Here is a 12,496-nt window from a genome sequence, read left to right as displayed (position 1 = left end):
GCGCAGTGATGCTTCGATTTGGTTGTCAAGGCGACAGAGAAGTTTCTGAGCTAAAACTTAGTTTCCTGTAAGACCAACTGACAATGTGAAAGTGTCATTCCGTTCAGCGACGTCCATTATTTGCTTTATTTACTTTCCCCATCAAATCCCAGTCCCAGGAAGGAGACGTGGAAGCACAAGATTCCAAATATGAGCACTGGCTACTGAGCTAAATATAATCCAGAGGTGATGAAGAGCATCACTCGCTGCTGCTGAGTTTATTCCTGACCACTAATATGTGTCATAAATGCTCAGTTGACAGGAAAAGTGATTGTCACTGGGATTACGGCACTAAATCATCCTGGAAGGGAATCAACACATAAAACAGCAGTCATGATAATCCCAGAAGTGCAAGAAAAAACAGTAAACATGATGCTAACCAGGAAAATAAATTAGGCTGTAGCTTATTTAGATGTCACAAGAGTGTGCGATTCGCTGATATTAGATTGGTTTAATGGGAATTTAATACCTTTTACCCATGACAGACACCCCCTAGTGGCCACATCTATTGGCAGAAAATGCTGAAAAGTCAGTTTGACTGACCAAAAAAGATAAAGTCATAAAGACATACGCTTCATATCAGAAACTTGACACCCCCCACCCATCTCCCATGAAATACAAATACACTTGACCTCTTTTTAATCCCTACTCCCTCGTGGTGAAACCTCTGTGTAACTGACCTTTTTATCTGCCACATCAGTGGAAGTTGCATGAAAAGGTATTTCCTGGTTCACTTAATGAGGAACATCCTGTTCTGATTAGAGCTACACATGGGGGAAGAGTTAAAAATAACCGCCGAATCAGAGACGAACGACCTCCTTCCGCACTCTCCGGTGCGCCACATGTTCTTGGAATGGACACAGAGGCAGCTTCTACGAGCCTCTATGGGATTTGGGCGGAATCACATTTCGAGAAGGAGAGAAAATCGATTCATTTTTATCGTGTCTGTGTAAATTCTGGTGACTTATTTGGAGTACAGGTGTGAAACGTTCTTTCTCCCTGGTGCTGTGACCTGGAACGCAGATGGTGCAGCATTAAACTCATAGCAACATACGATACATAGCAACTCATGCCAGCATATCATTACAATCCTCCTCGATACCATGGCAACCAACTTTTTCCTTCCTGCGAAAGGTTAGTAGGAGCCTTTAGAGAAGATGGCAGAGCACCAGTGGCTGGGTCTCCCACGCTGCCGGGTGAAAGGTCACACTTCAACTTCTGTATCACTCTTCCTCTGCGAATCGCTGATAAGAGCCGCCTCATCACGCGTCTCTGAGCCGTGTTCTCCCAGAGCGCTGCAGCTTATAAATTATGACATTTTTAGATGAGGGTGTGCATTCTCCATCATATTGAACAGAGTTTCATTTTTTGCTGCTGGTTGTATCCATCTGTTTCACAGGTAACCAATTAAATAAGGAACATTTAGGACGGCGTGATGTGGTACTCATTGCTTAAATTTGCTGCACTGCAGTGTACATCTAATCTATGGAACTATATTGATGTAATTCTGTAGCCAAGGCAACTAGCCAAAAAAAACCTGCTGGCTCCGAAAATGGTGTCAGACTCAATAACAACACAGAAGCTAATAAAACTCCTGCTCCTCTCAAAAATGAACTGATTAATAAGAAAAGGACCCTTTCATACTGTTATTGATATTTATTATCATAGATGATTGTAAGGATTCTTTTGAAAAGTGGAAAATGTATGCGCTGCCCTCTGGTGGCATAATGAATACACATAGCGGTGATGTAAAGTCCTGTAATAATTAGTGTTTCAGTGTCCTTCCAAGACTCTAGAGTGTCAGTCCAAGATGCTCTTTTAGAGGCACAAATGTACCATGAGACATATACTGTGCGCTGCCACAGAGCTCAAATATTGAGCGGGAGAATGCTAACATTGCTGTAGCAAAGGTTAGAGCGGACTAGCTAGTTTCACAAGGTGACGCTGGCTTTAAGTGAGTTTTCACAAAGTGTTTTTTAAAATTTGCTCAATAGATTTTGCCAGATTTTTTCGTTATAGTGTTGTGGTTGCTTATAGATGCTAGCATGCTAATGGGAAGGGTCACAGGATTAGCTCTGAGCGAATAGGCTAAACGCAACAGCAAACGCGATCAATTCAAGCATTTCTCTTAGCTGCGGTGATCAGTGGGTTAGCTTAAACTTTTGCTTTACATTTTGTGAAGTTTCATATTCGCTGAAGCTTGTAAGCTATTGTAGGAAAAATCATGTCAGCCTAGCCTTCAAAATTATGAGATGTTTAGAAAGAAACACATTTAATTTTGCATTCTAGTGCTATCTGTAGAGCTAAGCAGTATATTCTTCTGTTCGTGAAAAATACGTAAATACTGACACTGAACTTGAGCAAAATAGAGCAATTTGGGGGTTAACAGCAAAGAGTGTGAGACAGAGAGAGAGAGAGAGAGAGACTTGGTGATGGAAAAGCAGATTTGTACTCACAGATGAACAAGTACTATTAATCTTGGTGTGGACTAGATTATACTGTAGTTACACACAGCACATGCCTCCATTAATCCTCATAACATGGAATAAGAATTAAGCTGAAGCACTGTAGGATTATTTTAGAATGTAAATTATGATGATTTGTTTATAGATGTGCATGGCACTGAGTTGTTGTTTAAATGTACATATGAATGTACATATTGTTGTTTAAATGTACATATGAATGTACATATTGTTGTTTAAATGTACATATGAATGTACATGTTGTTTAAATGTACATATGAATTATAGTGAAAGAAAACAGGGAACAACGACATGCATCCGTGTCGATCTCCGTTTGAATAGAAGTCAGCAGTATGTTGATTTTACTGCGGTCTCTGGCTCCAAAGAGGAAAATAGTTTATTTGCAGCTTAACAGCGGTTAAAGTGAACAAAGATAAATGGAGCGAGGCTGCAGGGAGCCTGGCCGGGACGGGCGCCGCTGAGAGAATGTTTATTACTTCTAAACTGTACACAGAATTTAAATAAGGTCAAACTGATCAGATTTGAATAAGTGAGGGAATTAACCTTCTCGCCGCACATGTAGCAGGTGCGTGCATGTGCCACACAAACGCCAGGAAACTATAGAATTATTGGAGAATGCCAAGGCGCATTACACGTTAGAGAAGTCAAATCTGCCATCTTTGCATAACTTAAGTGGAAGATTGATGACATGCTGGTTGCCGTGGACAGAATCTATGGTAATGAGGACAGCGGGGGACCTCCCATGGGTGTGGAGCACAAGCTGGGCAGAGAGAGGCGACAGATACTCCAAACATAGCAGGTGCTGCCTTCTTTTATGTGCATTCACAGACGGACCCGTAACAAAGTGTATGTTTAGCTATAATACGTAATATATGAGGCCAGGTGAATGTGTGCATCAGTGATATAAAGGACATCCGTGTGTGTGTGTGTGTGTGTGTGTGTGTGTGTGTGTGTGTGCGTGCGTGGGAGGTCTGTATGGCGGTGAGTAGGAATATTAGACAAATAAGGTCAAATCCACATTACCATGGTAACCCTCCATAAGAGACCAGCTGGTCCATCTGTCCCTCGGCTAACTTTGAGATGGTTCTCCCACACCTCAGACCAGCTGTTGTTGTTATTGTCACACAGGAAGTGGCGCAGGCTCGTGCAGGAAGACCCTGTCCTACACACACTTTCACCGGAGTTCAGTTTGCGCTCGTCCTCCTACACACAGCCGCCGTCGATCGGTGGCAATCTGAGGCTACGTGCTTATTTTCACCAGTGCCATCTGGTCGCACCCCAATGGGATGTTGCAGCATTTGACATATTTATAATGCGAAGCCCCCAAATCCCCCAAAAAAGGAGGTATACCCTAGTTTCAATGACTTGCCGATATAATTCAGGTGCCCTTTCCTTTCAGCCGCTTTCAGGTAGAAAAATGGTTAATTATATACTATTTCCAGCATTTGATTCGAATCAGAAGGTGGACAACAGTTCCCACACTGGTACCCCTGTCTGGGCAGAAAGAGACGGGTATAACTGTCAGAATCTGGAGGATTAAACTGTTGATCACATTGATGTGATTGGGCTTCTTGTGGGATGTTGATATTTAACTCAACTCCATGATACAGTCCTTTGCTTCTGTTTCTGACACAAAAGTATTTTTTATTTGATTGGTTTTTGGAATGGAGCACCTTCCTTCAGAGTGTGTCAAACTAAAGTTGTTGTTACAAATTCCCGCAGCTTTTTTGGCAGCACATTCTGTGAAACCCCCACAAGTCCATCAGGTGCCGAAGAATGAAAAAAAAAGACAGAGATTAATTAAATCCTGTTAAAAAAAAGGGTATTTAAAAGCTTTTCTTTGTGAAAGAGTATTTGAGGCCATCAAAGGAAAGACGGGTCTTTTCTGTCCGTGCTCTCTGGGGTGCACCGAGTCCAGGGTCCCAGTTTTGTAACTTTCTCAGGGCTTGCAGCCTTTACATGGTCAAACGGACATTTTCTGGTAATTTCTCACCCGGCAGCTATACTGGTCATGAAGCGACCAAGTGACTAATGAGCTGCTTCCATGAAGACGTCTCCTGAAGTCCATCAGGATGTTTGGGGGGTAACTGAGTGGTCATCGGACCAGGGTGCTGTCCTGGATGGGCTTCAGGATGCAAGAGATGGAAGAAGCTGAAAGGGTAGAGACAAACTTAGAGGAAGAGTTTCAGGAGCAATCAGAGGTGGTTGAGAAACAGAGCAGATGGTTTGGACGATGGACGGTAATTAAAGTCCACTTCGGGGTTTAGGTGCAGCAGAAATCCTGAGGTCTTATAGGCATAAATGTAATTGCTAGCTCCACTGCGTCTCGGCCCCTTCCTCAAGAAAAACGGGCACTGACGGATTCCGAGCGGATCCCTTTGATCTGGAACCTTCCCTGGGACGTTCCACCTACAGCCTTGTTTCTGCTGGGAACCGTCTGATGTCTGGAGGGCCTCACCTGAGACCTGAGCCCAGTTGTTTTGGGACTGTATGTGATATCAGCTGGTAACCCAGAACTTCTTAGCTTGAGCACCCTTTCCCTTCCAGACGATTCCTGCAATTCGGAGCACTTTTGCAATGGAAGCGATGATCAGGGAAGATCTCTAAATTCTTCGGTGCAGAGGAAACGTTTATGAAACGGTCGGCGGAAGTTTTTATTGCTGCGGATGATAATACGGGAGTAGGAGTAGCACGGGGACGTTGCGCTCAGCCAGTAGCAGCTCTGCCGATTGCTCCACGCGAGCTGTTTATGCGATCTTGGGTGGAAGCTGTGCGTTTGGCCACGTGGGTGGGTTTGCAGGACCACACTCGAGGCTAAAACCTAAATGACCTCAGCTCGGAATGAAAAAGAAATGTTTTCTTTTCTCCATTAATTAACCAACCTTCCATCCTGGCGGATTATTCCTCCAGTCACACGAAGCTTCTCTTCAGGGAGCGAAAGTGCGACTCTTAAACGATCCGTTGGTTTAAAATGGGGAAATCCATCCCAAACATCTCAGTAATTTAATCCTAAAGTATTTTCTTAAGGAATGGGTTTACCCTTGAGTGCACACTGGGGGGCATTTTGGATTTAGGGGTGAAAGGAAAGCTTGGAGGGAGAAAGAGGGTGAAGACTGAATGCCTATTTAAGGATGAGAAAAGGGTGTTTGGGACTTGAAAAGTGAAGAAAAATAGAGAATGATGTCGCACTGATGGAAACATGGGTAAAAGGTAAAAACAATGGAATGGAAACTGAAGACGGCGAGTGTAAAAGCGGGATGAAAAATGAGAAATACTCGCTGCATCGACTCCAGAGGATGTGGAGGGGAAATAGATCAATGGAGGGACAAAGGTAAGATTAGGGAGAATGATTTCTTTCACTGAAGAGAGAAGGGGGGAATAAGACACTGGGTGAGGGAAACGATCAGTCCGGCAAAATTACAGTGCGGCAAGAAGCGTGAGAATAAAGAATAAATAAGTGGGGTTGATGCAGGAAGTGAGACGTGGTGGCTGAAGACGGGGAATGAGACAAGGTCCCCCTGTAGGAGGGAGAGAGGGGATTCCCTGGATGGATGGATGGATGGATGGATGGATGGATGGATGGATGGATGGATGGATGGATGGATGGATGGATGGATGGATGGGTGGGTGGATGGATGGATGGGTGGGTGGATGGATGGATGGATGGATGGATGGATGGATGGATGGATGGATGGATGGATGGATGGGTGGATGGATGGATGGATGGGTGGGTGGATGGATGAATGGATAGGTGGGTAGGTGGGTGGATGGATGGATGGATGGATGGATGGATGGATGGATGGATGGATGATGGATGGATGGATGGATGGGTGGGTGGGTGGATGGATGGATGGATGGATGGATGGATGGATGGATGGATGGATGGATGGATGGATGGATGGATGGATGGGTGGATGGATGGATGAATGGGTGGGTGGGTGGATGGATGGATGGATGGATGGATGGGTGGATGGATGAATGGATAGGTGGGTAGGTGGGTGGATGGATGGATGGATGGATGGATGGATGGATGGATGGATGGATGGATGGATGGATGGATGGATGGATGATGGATGGATGGATGGATGGGTGGGTGGGTGGATGGATGGATGAATGGATAGGTGGGTAGGTGGGTGGGTGGATGGATGGATGATGGGGAAAAGGGATGTGACCGTGTGCTGAGGGTGACGGGTGCAGAAAGAGTGAAACCCCAATCGAGACGGAGAGCAGAAGCAGCAGATTTGTCATAGAGAACCATCGGTGGGATGATGGCGGCGATGATGGCGGCGACGATGTCAACGAGGGGACGCCTCATAAACCCCTCCTCCTCCATTTACTCTCACCCCAGCGTGGATGGCAACCTTGCAGCGATTGTTTGCCATAGAAATAAAACATAATGAAACGAGTTTATAGTCTGATCCGACTTGCTGGTAGCACCGAGGAGAAGCTGCAGGCCATCATTTTGGGTCTGACACACGCCAAAAAACGATGCTAGCAGGTGCTAGTTGCAGCTATGAAGAGGTCTTAGACTAGACTAAACTAAGCTAAACTAAAATGAATACATTAGATCAAGGTCTTTGATTAACCTATCAAGCACCACCCTTAAGGTCTTTTATCCGGAATGAGCTATTTGTGTAAGTGGGGGCCTCCATTTGCGGCGCTAAAACACCCACTGCAGCCATCCAACCCACCATCACACCTTATTACCCCCGTAAGCGCCAGTGGTCATCCGCTCCCTCACCAACGAGCTGCAGCGCCTTTCATCAATCACACTCAACCAGCTATTGCGGCTGAATGGTGCTCGGCGGGGTTGAAAAGCATCGGGGACGAGGTCGGGCCCGATACACCCGCCAGGACACTCAGGAGGACCCCTTTGGTCATTTGCCTTTTGTTCACCCCCAGTGGATTTTGCACCAGCGTATTTACATGCAAGGTCACATGATCACTGCTGTCAGTTTAGGTCCCTGGTTCACCAGCATCAATCTTCATTAGGTGCTTGACCTTGGACAAGGAAGAGGGAAGCCCAAGAGGCGTCCTTGCAGCGAGATTTCACATTTAAATGTCTTCAGGGGAAGTTTTCTGGGCCCATTTTTAGGTTTAAAAAAATAAATGTTGTAAAGCTAAAGAGAGAAGTCATTTTTCTGGACTATCTAAGAGCTGCACAGGGATCATTTACAGCATCTACGAGGCTTTTTTGTTTGTTTTATAGCATCTTTTTTGGAGCTTTCTATTACCAGCACAAGCATTTATGAGGAGATGGAATGTTTGGATGGGGTAATCCCACCGCTGGGACAGCAGAGTCGGTCGGCACCACCTTCCTCATACATTCAAATTAGGGGAGCAGAAGCTGTTATGTCAGTAATGATCTCAGCACCTTATGAGAACTTTTACTTTACGGAGTGAATTTAACACATTACTGGTCGTAACGCAGCTGGAATTTGCTGGTTTTCCGTAGCGCCCGTTGCTTCTGCGCTCCAAAGCCGCTGAAGGTCAGTGGATGATGTCGGCCTGCTTGGAGGCGCTAACGCAAACCTTTAAATAGCTTCTGGAACGTTCCAGCTGACCAAATTCAAAAGTCGGCCGGCACTCTTCGGGATTAGCCCACGGTTGGTGATTGGATTTACACCAGAGTCCCTGAAGACATTTTCTTGATGGCTTGTTGGGAGCTGTAATGGAATCACTGGTTTGTTGACCAATGACATGCGACGCTAATGCTTCCCACCAAAGGTGGGGCCACCGGGGGGCCTCAAAGGGGGTTTTAGGGGTTATCCCAGCAGTAAGGCAAATTGTTACTTATTATTTTATTTATGAGACAACTTAAAAGCATCTTTCCATCTTATCTCAACACTTCATCTAGTTTTGTGTCAACACTTTTAATGAATTCTGCAGCATATACAGGCCAGGAATTGATTAATTTTTCAGGTTGATTTATAATTTATTAAAGAGTGGTGCGCTGGGAGGAAAGGTTTTATTGTAGAAAGCGGCTAATTGGTATGCCTGCAACACTGATTGGAGGCTTGTATAAATCGGGACTCTGTGATGATGTCAAAGCTACAGATGGAGCCACATCGAGGAGCCAATTTGGGCTCTAGGTGTTCAATTTACAGGTGTCATGGAGACAAAATGGCCGAGTTTGCAATTGAGTGATTTTGGAGTAGAATAAATAATTACTGGCTCAATCAAGATGTTAATTAGCGGCTGTATCCCAGAATAACAGGCAGAAGAGTGAATGAGGGGATCTAATGAAATATAAGAGGTGTGTGGCATATTTCAGCCTTCCAGTCTCCCTCTCTTTATCTATGATCTTATCTTGTCTCACACACACACACACACACACACACACACCAGGAAAAAAGAAGCGGCAGCAGACTCACACTGAATATATCAGCCCACGTGTTGATAATGTCACCTTTCCAGTGTTTCATTACCTTGTGCTAACAGCCAGAGAACATCTCGCTCGCTTCCCTCCTTCACTCTGTATTTATTTTGGGATCAGTGGGATGTTTTGAGAGCGACTGATGTTCTGTGTAATTGCCATGGCTCCGCTCCGAGGCCTCCCGCCACATCTGGAGAGCGAAGAGAGCGTCGCACCTGCTCATGCCGCCACCCTCACTTGGACATCGCCGAGAGAGTCAGAATGGTCGCTACTGGATATCTGCCTGCTTCCAAATGGAGCTTAAACCGTGTTAATCAGTTGACAGTGATCACTGACATAACTCCTCTTTTTAAATTTTGCTGACAACTGTTTCAAGGCTTTTAATACAGCTTTCTCTTTTTACTTTCTTGCCATTTGAATTCTCATTGTTGTCACATGAGCTCTACGTTTGACTTATTTCCTGTCTTTATCCCACACCACCGGCTCTCCTGCCATTTAAGATTCTGCCGCTCTCACAGTCTGTTCCAGCCGCCCCATTTCTCGGGTCCAGCTTCTCACCTTCCATTTTCTTCATCTCGTCTCATTCTTTCCCAAAACACAAAAGATTTTATTCACTTTCTGCCAAGCTGTAGTATCTCCGCCCAACCCTTCGGAGTTTTTCACCTTCCGTTTTCCTGCCAGCTCACATTTAGAATTGATTTTCTGTGCCAGCCACCTGCCAAATAAGTTGGTCTGCCAGACTTTTCTTTCCAATTCCGAGTGTTTTCTTTCTCTCCTTCCTTCCCTCCTTTTGCTGTGGCAAGTTCTACTACCAGACATGTTTCATCAAACAGAGAATATGAGAAGAAGACTATGATCCCATTCTGTGACATTCCTTGAAAAATTATCCAGAATCCGGTCTTACTTTCCAGGCACTTTGACCTCCCGCTCCTAACCTGAGCCCAGAACCCCTCAGCTATGTTAGTAGAAGGTCTAACCTCAAACCAGTTAATATTCAACTCCCAGTGAGTTTTTCTGGGTGTAGTTCATCTCCTATAAACTTTAGTGTGTTTTGAAAACAATCCAGGACAAAAGTCCAAAAAAAAGGGAATGCGATGCACCGCAGCAGTGACGTGCAGCTCCACCAGTGCGTGTCCACTGCGAACGTACACGAAGGAAAAGCACCTAAGTAGCCGAGCAGATGGACACCGCGTGTTTAACGCTGAGGCCAAACTGAACGGTTGCGCGTCAGTTGGCTAAATCTCCGGGTTGTAATCAGTGTTATGTAAACTGACGAGTGGAAGCGCCGCTGCTGTGCACTCTGCCTCCACTCCGCGGCCCCGCACGCTGGCACACGGTCTGCCAGGCCGCACGGCCCGTTTGTGCAGCGCTCATTGGCCAACGTCGATGTTTCTCCGGGAAAAGATTAAGGGGAAGATGGAGGAGAAGGAGATGGAGGCCAGCTGGGGGGAAAAGGGTCCCGTCAGTGCAATTTAAATACTTTTGATGAGCAAGGCTTATGGACGGCATCTCCAAAGTCCACACCAGTTTACTATTGTCGAGAGCTGCGACTCCAGAAGCTTCAGTGATGCCGACGCAGAGCCTTAGAATAACTTCCTTTAGTGTCCACTAGAGGCTTGTGAAAGGAGCTGCACAGGCACGACGGGGGAGAAGTTAAAAAACCATTACAGGAAGAAAAATGGAGTAAAATATCACAGACTTCCCTTCTGATAGCTTTAGAAGAGAACAGTTACTATTCTGGTTGATATTTTGTGGTTTTTACTTAGTGTGAAGCTTATTGGAGTGACTACAGTCCTTACAAGTGCGGTACATACAATGAGAAACAAAGAAGTTGTACTTTACATCAACATTGCCTCGTTCTCCGACCTGTTTCACTGTCTATGTTATCTTGGTTGTCTGCTCAGGTTTATTGTATAAATATTGTATCATTCATGGCCTTGATGTGTGTATATATATATGTGTGTCTGTGTGTGTGTGTGTGTGTATGTATATATATATATATATATGTGTGTGTGTGTGTATATATATGTGTGTGTGTATATATATATATATATATGACATATATATATATATATGTCTGTGTGTGTGTATGTATATATATATATATATATATATATATGTATGTATGTATGTGTGTGTATGTATGTATGTATGTATGTATGTATGTATGTATGTATGTATGTATGTATGTATGTATGTATGTGTGTGTGTGTGTATATATATATATATATATATATATGTGTATATATATACATATGATTTCATTGAAAACCTTTCCAGTTGAAAACTCTTCCTGCAACACCCAGGATTTGCAATGTGCATCCACTCGCCCACACGGTTCAGCCATATGTCAATAAAAAGACTCATGTTGGTTTTAACGTACAGAAAATCAATAGGAATATCACTTGGGGATACAAAGATGCAAACAGAGACATCTGAGCTTGTGTGTGTGTGTGTGTGTGTGTGTGTTTCTGAACAGGCAGCAGAACCTTGAAGTCCTCTGCTTCTGATTTCCACCCACATTCTATATTTCCAGAGCAGCAGCTCCTCATCAATACTGAGGTTCCTCACCAAGCTGCGGTGGCGTCCTTGACATTGCGGAATATATGTGGGGCATGAATGCGTGCACGGCTAACATGAACATGAGTTGTTTGTTAGCCCTTCTTATGTCTGGATTTGCTTCTACTGTTACTTGGTGCTGTAAGATTCTGAGTGAATGATTGTTGGAAGGTATCCTATTAACAAAGCTCCTCTTAATCTCTCTAAATCAGCAGCTGTATGTCTTCATCTGGACTGCATGTATATGCTACAGATGTTTGACGTGGATCAACAGCTGCAAGTGCAGGTTTCCAGCATTTCAGCTGCCTTGAATTATCCCGGTGCCAGATGGCCACGGTTTTGACGAGTTACACGCGTTAGCAATCCCTCTCCAAGCTCACTCCATCTAAATTTGAGAAATGGGAGACCGGGACCCCCAACAGAAGGATACCGGGGACTTTAACATGGGCCGAAGAGCCAGAGGAAGGGCAGCGGCTTCTCAGCCCACTGGCGCTGTAAAATGTACAAACTCACAGGGATGGAAAAAAAGCAGAAGTCAAGCTAACTGAACTGAAACGCTGCACTGCTTCATCTCTCGCTCCTCCACTCTTGCTCCAGCTCCAGCCAGACGGGGCCCTGGTTGGGACAGGTGTCTACTAGACAGAAAAAAGGTCACGACCTGACCCAGTGTCACTGGAGGTAAACAGCCAACAGCTAAAATAGTCTGTGGGTCAGGTGACAGGACGGTCCTCCCCAGGAAAACTACTGCACACTGAACAATAAAATAATATTATGAAGAGGTTCAAGAGTTCAAATCGCAGCTGTCAGCTGGAACAAAATTGGGTTAAACATTGTTTTTCATCAGCAAATGTGTCCTAAAACTACCACTACTGATATTATGGCCTTCCAGTTGTAGCCAAATTAATTTTAATGACTCAAAACAAGAAAAAGTTCACAGTGGCTGAGGATTATTTCTGTTTCAGCCTGATTAAGAAAAACAACAATGATCATCGTGAGGCACAAACAGGGAAGCGAAGCGGCGTCATTCATCAAAATCCGC

The sequence above is a fragment of the Takifugu rubripes genome, chromosome 15 (assembly GCF_901000725.2).
Source record: "Takifugu rubripes chromosome 15, fTakRub1.2, whole genome shotgun sequence".
Lineage (NCBI taxonomy): Eukaryota > Metazoa > Chordata > Actinopteri > Tetraodontiformes > Tetraodontidae > Takifugu > Takifugu rubripes.
This window is presented reverse-complemented; position numbering follows the sequence as displayed.